Here is a 12,862-nt window from a genome sequence, read left to right as displayed (position 1 = left end):
AGGATGTCGAGATATAAATAGTGAAAAAGATGGAGAAATAATATTGTATGCCTATATATATATATATATATATATGCCTTATATTAATGCTTACGAAAGAGAAAAGAGAAAGAAAAAAAGAAAAAAAGAAAAACTCATATAATACATACAATACTCTGAGGTAGATGCTAACCTATATGGATTTGCCTAAATGTGATGAAGATGAAGCCTAAGTGTAATGGCTGATGACTTGTTAATGTTATATGAAAGAACCTAAGAGAAGGGATAACAAGGAATGGAGAAGGTAGGATGGATGCTAAGACTGATAAGGATCATAAGGGGCTACAATGTTGATTTGCAGCGCAGTGTTATCAAAGGGTACGTTGGTATGAATGGTGAGAAGGACAGATGATACACCTATACCAGAAGTGTGCAAGCGCAGTCGGACTACCAGAATCTAATAGCAACAGTAAAAAAAAAAAAAATTGGAAAACAGATATCCTTACACAGCCATTTGACAGATCAGACTGACTTATCATAACCTAACAATTTGATGAATCCCTTCAGATGACAGCCAGAGGACCTTGATTCTATCCGACACGTTGATTCCAGTGATAAGAGATCATCCTAACCGTAAATGGGCGTACTTACGCTTGATGTCTCTCCTTGGAATCAGTTTGGAGGAATTTGAGATTTTTCTTCATACTGTGAGCATCTTCTGCAACTGTTTCTTCCTTTGCTTCAAAAGCCAACTGGTGAGAGCCATAAATTTGGCTCTCGAGAGCATCGTTTGGTTCTTTTATTCTATCCTTTTTGGTGATTTTTTTTTTGTTGAATTTGAACCGAGGTCTATAAACTCAGTGATTTCAGTATGAACCTTTTCTTTAGTAACATTGATCTGGAGCAACCGGCAGAGTAAAAAAAATACGGGATGCCAATAGCTGATATATATAAATGCAGAGTGCTATACTGGTATAACGATTCAACCAGGTGGTATGTCATACTAATATACATGATAAGGGGTAATGTACAGAAAATTAAGCTAATGTATGAAGAATTTATTAATGTAAAACAAGGATGATGGATATGCAGACATTGCAGGAACTCGTGAGGAAACCATGATTAGGCACCAAGAGTTCAGTCAATGGGGAGAGTAAAGACAATCTCATACGTGCATATTTGGGCAGTCATGACTACAATTAAAACTGTAGTACAGTGAAAATTCTACATCTTATTGATCCATTGCTTAACAACAAGTGATGGCATGAATTCAGTAAACAATGAGTAGATCGTGGAAATAATGAATGACTCAACGAATCAAATAAAGGGACCAAGTAAACTCACAACATTCCTGCAAAGAATAAAAAGGGGAGAAGGTAACTAACCGTGAATGCACAACTGGCGATTGCACACGGTTAATGTGCTGGCGTATTACAACCTCCGCGAGTTGAGTCGAGAAACGAAAGGGGTATTCCTTCCTAATACTATTCTTTCTACATTCCCTCGTATCCTTTCTGAGCAATGGCTGATCCTCAAAGGCGATTGTCAGAAATTTTGATCAATTACCACCTTACTGCAATGGTCGGCACCCTCGGGCTGTGATTTGAGTTTCGAGGGAAGGAATGCTCCTTCGGCCCCGTAGTCTTGTATAGGGTTTTGATCTCTTCTTCCAGAAAAGGGATTAGATGGATGTATAATGGAGAGGTCGCGAGAAAAAAAATCCTCCTCTTCTGAGGGGATGAGGGTCTGTTAAATAAGTGGGGAAGGAAGGATCGAGAGGCAAGCGATTTGGGATCAAAGGCTGGGATGGCGGAGCCACTGATCGGAGGGCGATCGAAGGATTGAGGAAGGGAGATGGGGCAGATTGAAGGGCGGATGGTGGAGGCGTGCGAGAAGGAGTTTTCGCACATGGGGGTTTCGCACATGGCGTGGGCCGTTGGCGATGGAAGGTTCGGGATGGGCAGAAGATGGAGGTTTGTTTGATGATGCACGAAGGAGGTTGATCCAATGGTAGAAATGGAGGGAAATGGGGGCTGTAGATGGAGGGAGAGAGAGCGACGGCTGAGGGAGGAAGGCGAGTTAGGGTTTTCAAAACCCTAACTCGACCCTTAAACCTCGAAAGTTTTTCCAAAAAAAGGTCTCCTTTTCAGGTTTTTCTAAAAAGATGGTTAAAGGTGAGTTTTTCGGCAAAAATCTTAAAAAACCACGTAGTTTTTCCTAAATTCTTTGGTTTTTTGCATGATTTTCCAATTTTTTGTATTTTTGGAATAGAATCTAAGTTTTTTACACGAAAACAAAGATTAAACACTAATTTTTTGTATTTTTCTGAGAAATATTTACAAGAGTATTTTTCTGAGAATTTCAGACCATTTTGGGGGAAATTTCTTCAGAAGAATAGGTTTTGGACCCGAGTTTTTAGAAAATGTTTGAGTTTTTGAAGCTCGAATCAAAAAATACACGTGATGGATCCAAACGGATGTCGGATGGATTGTCCGAGCTATTTTAAAACTATTTTTGGTATTTTTTGTAATTTTAATTTAAGATTTGGATAATGAGACTCGGATTTGGATTTTGATGTAGATCCGGATCCGAAATTGAGTCAGATATGTAAAATGAATTTAATTTCAACAAAATTTGAGAAACAAAATGGAATTTAGATTTAAAACCGACTCAATTACCCAAAAAAATGGGGGAAAAGATCAAAAAGGGGATATTTACAACATTTTGAAAAATTTGGGGTGTTCACATTGCCTCGATCCTCCTTCTCTCCCGTCCATCTCCAAACCGCCCTCTCGATCCTTCAAGGGCTTATAAAAGAAGGTATCAAGAAGGGAAAAGGGGGGGGGGGAATCTCTTCTGAAGGATCCATGAACGCTTGCATCCATTCCACCTCTTGATTCACGATTCCCTCTCCCTTTCTGACATTCCCTTCTCCCATTTACGCTCTTTCTTCTTCACTATCGGTTCTGAAGGAGGCCCACAGTTGAAGCCTTGTCCGAATTGCCTCCAAGCTTCAGAATCTCTGCAAAAAACGGCTCTAATCCTTTCCCCCTTTCCTCTTCTTCATTTCTCTTTCTCTCTCTCTGGTCCTCCTCTCCATTATCTGAAGGAAGTCGATCGACCATCCCCTATACAGGTAAGTAATTGTCTCCCTCCTCTTTGATTCTCTGTAGGATTTTCTCCCTTTCATAACATCTCTCTGTTTTAAGTTTTCCATTCTTCTGCATCTTCTTTCTTTTATCATAAGGCAGGAAGGCGGGATTGACCTGCATATAGCAGGATCGATCCACCTGTTGCTACAACAATGGAGCAATCCGACTCCTACACTTATTTTGCTTCTCTTTGTTGTTATTATGTTCTTTATCCTGATTTTTTTTTTCTCGTTGTTTCCATATCTTGTTTCCTTTCTTTTTTTTTATCATTTTTTTATTTTATTTCCCATTTGCTCTTGATGCTCATATCGGATTGTTTGTTCTATATTTGATCTCCAATTTTAATTGGATTTTATTGTTCACCTTGTTAAATGAACTTTTAATTTCATTTTAGTTCTAGATATTTGACAGTTCAGAGCCTCCAGCATTACCTTCCAGTTCTGTTTATTATTTTAGTTTATTAGAATACTCCATGTCTTTTATCTTCCTTCCTTACCCAAAGCAAAAGGGGATTATCCCATATAAGATACACCAGATTTCCTCTTACGAAAATGGCTTGTAGTTCATTCTCCAAAATGCATTAACCTGGATTGAAATATATTGCTTGATTCTATCTCTATGGTTGTCAGGATCCCCAATTACAACGGTCTCAGCATGTTTACTAAATTAATGTTACAAAGAAAGAAAACTTTCTTTTCTTATTGATAGAAAACATTTGAGGGGTTCCACATGGAACTATCGGGTCCCAAAATTTGCAAGATCAGAAACGCTATAGGTACATCATTCGATGATATGAACCAATTAAAAAAAAAAATATATCCCAGGAATTAATGTGAAGGGTGTAAGCGGTTTGGGATCAGCAGGAAGACTTCAGAAGAGGAAATCCAAGCTGCATAAGCGTATATGCAGGCACTAAACTAAGTGTAGATGCCCTTGAATCTATACACGACAGGATCATTAGGCAAAATTTTCAAGAGGGGAAGAACTCAGAAACTCAAAAAAAAAAAAAAAGGAGGTTTGTCAAATATGAGTCATAAAGGCAATCACCAGCAGATCTGGAGCTCTACCTACAAATTTTATTGTAAGAGCTGTAGCTACGTGTAATCCTTGGAGCATTAACGATCCTATATCCCACTGAAGAAGGGCTAAAACTTCAGGTAACCACCTCTCTGGCTTTTGTCATATATCAAAGTTTTTAAGAGTCGAATCAGAATCATCCTGTGTGCACTTAGAGTGTTCTTTGGTTTTTTGCGATTGGGTACTTTCTTAATGATATCAGTCACTCCACCCTTGCTTCAAGGATTATTGAGTTTGAAAGTTATCACTTCATTGATCACATAGTTTTTTTTTTTCTTTTGAGAGCTCCATTGACCTACCTAAAATAACTGGGTGGACATGGTCTTCATCTCAATTTAATTTTGTAGTTACAGTAGATCCATCTCATCTGCACTTGCACGCAGCATACCTTCATATTACCATCGCCCCTATTGTTTCTTTTATTAGTCAATAGGTTGGTTACTCATGCTGTAATTGATGTAGAAGATAAATTTATTAGGCATATTGCATAAATGTTACTTGTTTTGGTATAAATGGTTAATTCTTTCATCTTATTAATGTTTCTTTTTTTTTATTTTTATTTATTATTATTTCTTTTATTATATATATATTTTTTAGAAGTATTAAGTTTTTCAGCATGTTTTATACGTTATTGATGGGTTACATCAAAAACCTTTGCTAGCTATTGGTTTAGTGGCTTTTATGCAATTAGCATCAGTTAATTTTAGCATTCCATACATATTATTTGTCATAATTCAGATAGCTAAAAATCTGTACAACATATAGGTGTTTAAACTTCATTTAGTTGCACTTATAATCGTTATTGTTCATCCCTACATTCTTACACCTCACTGTGCCTACATTTCATTATACATAGGTTTCATCATATCAAATCAAGTTCACAGCGTAGTAGATAAAGGTGATTAACCTGTGAATAGTGTCTCAATTTTACAGTAATCGTCTCTCATAGCATTCTATCTGTATAGTGACTTTAATACCATACAGTATATCTTCTTCATGTGCCTACCATCTCTTAAGGTTTGTGTTTCAAGCATGGGTAAATCGTAGTTTAGAGATTCAGGAAATCATTGACCCAGGGGGGGCTGTTGCAGGCGTTTTCTAAATCAATAAGCATCAAAGATGCTGAGCTGGATATAAAAAAAAAAAAACAGTGAAATAACCTAACAAGAGCTCAGTTGGGATCTAATCCCTTTCTTCCAGAATTTCATAAAATTCATATCGGTAATTTGCATCGCAGTCATATTACAGTAGTATATCCTATATGCCATTTCTCTGTTGGTTTATAGCCCATTTGCATATTACATTTTCCATCAGCTCATTGATTGATTAGTTAGTTCGTTTGTTGCTGTGTTAACATGGTATTAGTCCACCATTCCATCTTCACCACTCCACCATCTACATTTATACCTTTGTTCGCCCCCCCTCATACACATATCCCTGCTGTCACCACCTACCATATATAGCTCCAGTAGCTCCATCATTAAATTCATCGTTGAAACCTTCCAACATACTATACACAACATCCCCTTTATTGTTTCTCACGCACCTTCTACTGCTCTATTACAATATCACACTCATCTACCTGTACATTCATCTTTACTATAATATCTTCATACTCCTCCACACCATACTCCAGCATTTTCTTCAACACCTGCTGTAACCCCTTGTCATATACACCTATAGCAACATCCTCTAGCTTACCTTTCCTACGGTATGCTTCCACTTCATCTCTTCAACTATTGGCCACCTACTGCACCCACCTCTTTCCTGCTACTCTACATGCAATACAGGCACATAGCCCCTTACTTGCCACCTTCATTTTCCATTATCATTATGTTCCTCCCATACTTAGCATAATTCCCATGTTATTCCAGCATATGTTGTAGCTTAATGCAGGCACCATCTGTGTCTAGTCTCTGTACAGCTTCAAAATCACCGAATACCACAGTCTATTGTCCTCATCTCCCATTTTGTTCCATCTAGTCCATCACTGATGCACACAGCTTCTGCACCTTCTTCACCTGTGCCATTTGCTCCCTGCACTTAAAATTCACATTTTATCATTTTCCACTTATCATCTTCAGCGCAACCTATTGCATTTTATCTTCAATTTTCCTGTTCGCCACTCCATTCTCGTGATACACAACAACATGTACCTTTGCTGCCACCGTTCACAATAACCTCTATAGCCACTACATCCCACTACCTTATTCACCTTCACTTCACTATTCACAGAGTGTTGTTCATCAACTATCTCTTCTCATCTTCTTCCACTAGCATTCACCTCTCACAATATATTCTTACATATATATATATAGATATACATATATGTATATATACATATATGTGTGTGTATATATATATACATATATATATAAATACATATATATATATGTGTGTGTATGTGTGTCTCCAATTCAACATCCTATATATATTTTGCTATTCCATTGTATTATATGAACTCCCTCATTAAAGCACAGGGTATGTTATATACATTCATTCTTCAGTAGAATGGACCTTTTCAGGTATGTCTTTAGTTTTAACATAGCATTTTTTTGTTTTATTTTATTTTGCCTATCATCCTTTGCTAACTTCGGATTTTGCAGGAAATATGTGGAAAATGTCATTATTTGGAGTTGTATGTTTGATTTCACGTATTGTAATAGCTAGATGTAATGAGAATTTACATTTCCTGTGTTAAATAGAATGAATGAGCATCGTAAATATCATAACTTGCTGATTTTCATGCTTTTTGCCTCTATTTTTCCAAAATCTCACAAATGGGAACACGAATGGCACGTGCACCATTTCGTAAGAGGTAAATCAATCCTAAGTTGATGATTTACATCAATGGCCATAGTCAGGATGTAAACAAGACTTAGTATTTTTATCTTTTATAAAATAACACTAGATCCACACTGGATCCTTTTTCAAAATTCATCATACTTTCCTTAAATATTTTCTTCTTTTATTAGAATTTAACTTAAAATTAACTCAAAATATATACCAATTGCCATAGTCAGGGTATATTGAGAGTTCATTTCATTTTAAATTCTATAAAAGCACCAAATGTATGCCATTCTTCTCTTGAATCTAAATATAGATTATTATATAATACATTCAATGACCATAGTCAAGGATGTATTATATCTTCAATCTTATTTTAATTCATCTAAAGAATGGAATAGCTTTTCAAAATCCAATTTCAAATTCTTCAAATTCATTCATCATTTAGGATAGAACTGCATCATATTTTTAAAAATTCCTTTTTCAAAAACTCCAAGTGATATTAATATCTTCTTCAATCAATCTTCAATTCTTGTAAAATCCAAATTCATTTTTCAAATTCTATTTCATTTTTCAATCTCAAAGTTCAATTTAAACTTTGAGATTTCAAATTCATTTTATATTCAAATCAGATTTCAAAGTTCAATTTGACTTTGAAATTCCAAATTCATTTTTATATTTAAAACTCCAATCAAACTCAAGGTTCAATTTAACTTTGAGATTCTTGATTCCTCTTCTAAACTCCAAATTCAAGCCCCAAAATTCAAAGTCCAATTTGACTTTGAAATTCATTTGTATATTCAAGAGTCAAATGTTAAATTCATTTTCCAAAGTTCAATCCAAACTTGGAAATTCTTGATTTATCTTCCGAATTTAACAAAACTCCAAATACATTTTAGGGTCCAGGATTCAACATTCATATCGGATCTCAGACTTCAGATCTGATTCACTTTTGGGTCCAGAATTCAATCACACATTGGATCTCAGATTACAGATCCAAAATCCATTCTAGGATCCAGAATCCAATGCCACTTTGGATCTCAGACTCCAGATCCAAAATCCATTTTAGGATCCAGAATCCAATCTCATCTTGGATCTCAGATTACAGATCCAAAAATCTATTCTAGGATCCAGAACCCAATTACATCTTGGATCTTAGACTTCGGATCCAAGTCCATTCTAGGATCCAGAACCCAACTCTACTTTGGATCTCAGATTCCAGATCCAAAATCCATTTTAGGATCCAGAATCCAATCTTATCTTGGATCTTAGATTACAGATCCAAAAAATCCATTCTAGGATCCATAACCCAATTTCATCTTGGATCTTAGACTTCGGATCCAAGTCCATTTTAGGATCCAGAATCCAATGCCACTTTGGATCTCAGACTCCAGATCCAAAACTCGTTTTAGGATCCAGAATCCAAATCTCTACCTTGGATCTCAGATTTCAGATCCTAAATCCATTTTAAGATCCAAACCCATTTTAGGATCCGAAATTAAAATCCATTTCCAATTCTAGATTTCAAATCAAATTCCATCTACATATCACATCTGAATTCCTTAAATTCATCTCTATTTTTTTTAAAAACACCATTTGGATTTTTCAGATCTATTCTAAATTTCAAACTTCAAAATCTAAATTCAATTCCATCTCAAGTATTCGTTTCCTTTCCTAAATTCAAGTTCAAATTCAAAAGTCTATTTCCGACTTTGAAACTTCATTTCCTTTCATTTTAAAGCTTCAAGTCATTCCTTCCCAAAATCAAGATTTATTCTTCCAACTCTGATTTACTTCAAAAACTTAGAACTTCTCTGATCTATCTCAAAGTTCTAAAGTTAAGATTCAATCATTTTCTTCACTCCCTTACCAAGTTCATCTCAGAATAATTGGAAATTTTCAAAACATCTTTTAAAAAGAGCACATATCCTTGCATTGCACAAGCATGATTCTTTGTGCATTTAGAGTTAGAATAAATTCTTAGATAATATTTAGGCAAAGCAAAAGGCATAGATTCGATCCTTGGTTCGATTACCCCTAGTAAAGGCGCCAGGAACGGTCGAACCTCGTACCGACGAGTGAATCCCGTCTCTCCATTTTCCCGCAATATTTTTAAAACGGAGGCGAGTAATTTTCTAAATATTTTCAAATCAAGGTCAAGTGAGACCCCGCAAAAGAGTTCATCTTCTCCCTTTCTTTCTTTCTTTTCTCTTCTCTCTCTTTTCTTTCTTTTATTCTTCTCCCTTCAAAAAAGAGGAGAATAGAGGTTAGAAAAGGAAAAGAGAAGGAAGAGAGAGAAACCACAAGTGAGGAAAAATTTTGTGATGATCACAAAGATTATCATATCAAACTGCCAAAATTGCCAGAAGTCATCTTTTCTCATGCAAAAATCTTTTATCAATGTCTTTTCACTACTTATTTTTACGAAATTAAGAATATTTCTTCTTTTCTCATATCAGGGAAATGGATAGCCTCCTTGAAGAAAGTCATCAACGCTAAAAATTTGAATTTGACTCTTAAGACCGAGAAGTTAACCTCGTCAGAGAAAATACTCTAGGTAAAAGAGGGAATATCTTTGCACACATGTGCACATTTTCAAGCGTTGAAGTCAACTGTAAAATTATCTTATTGGCAAATTTTTCTAGATATTCCAAGAAGGAAATAAACATTCAATATCCATTTTTGATGCAACCTAGCGTTGTTTATATCTTCCAGAAGAGTTACCCCATTCAGTTGAAGTATCTCTCCTGTCCCATCACAGTTTCGAGAAATCCGTATGGTTGTACTCACTCAGGTTAAGGGTCAAACCTATACTTTTTGCGAGAGGTAATTAAATTCAAAAGCTATTCCCTTTTTCAAAGCTTTAGGGAACTCTATTTTCTTCCTCCTTTCGCAAACCCCTTTCGGATTTGTTCGTCCAAACTCCGAAGGTCCCATCATGGTCTCCTCACTCGAGGATTCCGTATGGTCATCCCCTTCAGGTTAAGGGTTAAGCCTGAACCTCGCCCCTCAAGGTATATTCCTTTTTCAGGTTTTGGTTAAACCTGAATCTCGCTCCAACGAGTTTCCCTCGTTTCGACGAGGTATTTTCCTCCAATCCCATCATGATTCTTCCCATCGAGGAATCCATGCTTTGTATGTCCATCCAGGACAGGGTCATACTTGAACTTCATCTCGCGAGGCATTCTCATAAATGTCCCATCAAGGTCCTCGCATATTCCTTTCCCCATTCAAATTATCTTGATATATCTTCGTCCCATCCAGGTTAAGGGCTAAAACCTGAGTCATTCCACAAGACTGATCTAGTCTCACCCACGAGACTTAATCTAAATTCCCTATCTTTCATCATTTCGAGATCATCACCCAAAGTCCCAACACGATTTCCTCATTTTTTACTCAATCATATCATTTTTTAGGATTTTGTCTTCCCAAAGCCATTTAAGATAAGGTTTTAAGCCTAAAAAGCCATGTCTTTCAAATAAATTCTTCCACACCAAGTTTAGATCTGCTGACTGGGGCATTTTTTTTCAAAATTTGGAGTGTTATCTTTGCCACTAAGCTCGGCTTTCAACCGGCTTAGTAGCAAAGAGGGGCATCTGTGAACACCCCAAATTTTTCAAAAGTTTGTAAATATTCCCTTTTTGCCCTTTATCTTCATTTTCTGGGCAATTGAGTCACTTTTAAATATAAATCCCATTTTATTTCTCAAGTTTTTTGAAATTAAATTCATTTTACATATCAGACTCAATTTCGGATCCGAATCCAGATGAAGGATCCAAATCTGAGCCTCGTTGTCCAAATTTTAAATTAAAATTATAGAAAATATCAAAAATAGTTTTTAAATAGCTCAAACAGTCCATCCGACATCCGTTTGGATCCATCACATTGTATTTCTCAAAACTCGAACATTTTCTCAAAACTCGGGTCCGAACCCACTTTCTGAAGAAAATGCTAAAGTTCAAAACTTGGATTTTCGGAAAACCTCTCTCTTTGTAAATATTTCTCAAAAAAAAATACAAAAAAAAATATAGTCTTGTCTCTCACATTACTTAGGTTTTTAGGGTTTTATTTCCAAAATAAAAAAATCAAAAAATACCCGAAAAAAGAAACAAAAAAAATTTAAATAATAAAAGAAAATGTTTAAAAAAAAAAGAAGAAGAAGAAACCCGTTTTGAAAAAATCTTTTTTAGAAAAACCTCTTTTGGAAAATTTAGGGAAAACCCCCCTTTTTCAAACCTCAAAATCGAGTTAGGGTTTTGAGGAGACCCTCTCGAGTTTCCTCTCTCTGGCCAACTCCCTCAGCCGCCTCCATCGATCTCTCCTTCTCTCCATCTCGGCTGGCTGGCGCCTCCTCACCATCTCCCGTTCACCCTCCATGTGCGACCTATTCCCCCAAAAACCCTTCATCACCAACAACATTTTTTTCCCCCATCCATCTTCAACGCATTCCTCATCTTCGATAATCTCCCCTTTTCTCTTTAAAATGGAGCGCAAGGGAAGTCCGAAGCATGGCTCCTCACCCCCGCACCCCTCTTTCACGAAGCAATCCATCTTCTACCACGCCATCACATTTTCTACTTATTCCTCGATAGTTGCCACCGCCTCCTCCTTCACGGTGCTTCTTCCCCAGAGTTCCTGCAACTCCAACGGAGTCTCAAGCGACCTGCCTTCTTCCCCATCAATTGACAGAGGTCGGTCCTATAGCCGGAGCTTCAAGCCATCCGGTAAGAGCCCTTCCCTCTTTTTCTTTCCCCTTTATCCCTTTTTCCTTCTTATCTTTCTTAAGTTCTCCCTTATCAATCACCCCATTAATGCACCATGGACTGTGTTGAGATGCTCATAGCAATTTCAACACCCTCCCGTGCAACAACAATGGAATGCATAGGTTCCGACACTTGTTCTATCTTTTACAATTTACCCCTGAATTTTCATTGAAGTTTTTTTTTTTATTATCTTAAACGTATGCTTATGATTTGATTTCCATTTCCATTACCTGTTTATACAGAATCCATCCTTCATGTTCTTGATTTCCCACATTTATTTCAGTTCCATTCCTTTCCTTCATTTGCTTACATCTATTTTTTTTGTTTTATCTCAATTATCCGTTGTATTTGCTTAGGTTTCAAGTATTAGCATCATCACTTGTGTTTTGATTAAGTGTATATTTTCTGCATCTCTATTTAAATTTTCCATTATGTTGTATGAATGCCTTTGTTCATTGAATTCCCTTATTACGTTACTGTTTCAACAATATCTGATCACATTTACCTACATGTTTGAGTCAACAGTGCATCATCCGATCTGGGTTGCTGGTGAAATCTTTGTTTGATTCATCATAAAACTCTCATTAAATATCATGGATGGTCTTCATAATGGGCCAAATTTCATGTAATCTTCGATCGGATGTTCTTTATTTGCTTGCTATATCATGATCCCTCGTCTTCTTCACTTTGTAAGTTATTTCCCCTTTTTTTTTTATTTCCCTTACGTGTTTTCATCATAGCAGTTGTAGCAGTATCACATACCCCTGTTGTGCATTCATCTCATTCCTTTAACAATATTTCTGCTCTTTTACCATCCTTTTGCGATTCATGGTTATATGATTATGTGCTCATCTTTTGCAATTCATGCCTATCTTATTTTTCTACTTTTCTCTGTTAATTGACTGTCAATGCCACTCGTTTGCTCTGACATTTGGGGCAAACCTGGGATTATAGATGTGTAGTAACATTTGATCTGCTAAATGAGCCAAGTTAGGAATACTTTAAAATTGAAAGTGATGTGAAGATTTAGGTGTCTAATACTGCGCTCCAACAGTTCGGTGATGTTGTTGGCAACGTTTTCCAAATTAGTAGTGAGATGCCTGC

General features: G+C 36.3%; 1 pseudogene; it reads right to left on the bottom strand.

The window, feature by feature from the left end:
• Positions 1–295: 295 nt before the first annotated feature.
• LOC149818274 (pumilio homolog 1-like) overlaps positions 296–12,862 on the bottom strand; it is a 75,321-nt pseudogene continuing 62,754 nt past the window's right edge.

The sequence above is a fragment of the Nuphar pumila genome, chromosome 13, assembly GCF_984573655.1.
Source record: "Nuphar pumila chromosome 13, dmNupPumi1.hap1.1, whole genome shotgun sequence".
Classification (NCBI taxonomy): Eukaryota; Viridiplantae; Streptophyta; class Magnoliopsida; order Nymphaeales; family Nymphaeaceae; genus Nuphar; species Nuphar pumila.
Note: the sequence above shows the minus strand (reverse complement) of the source record. Positions and strands in the feature narration are given on the sequence as shown.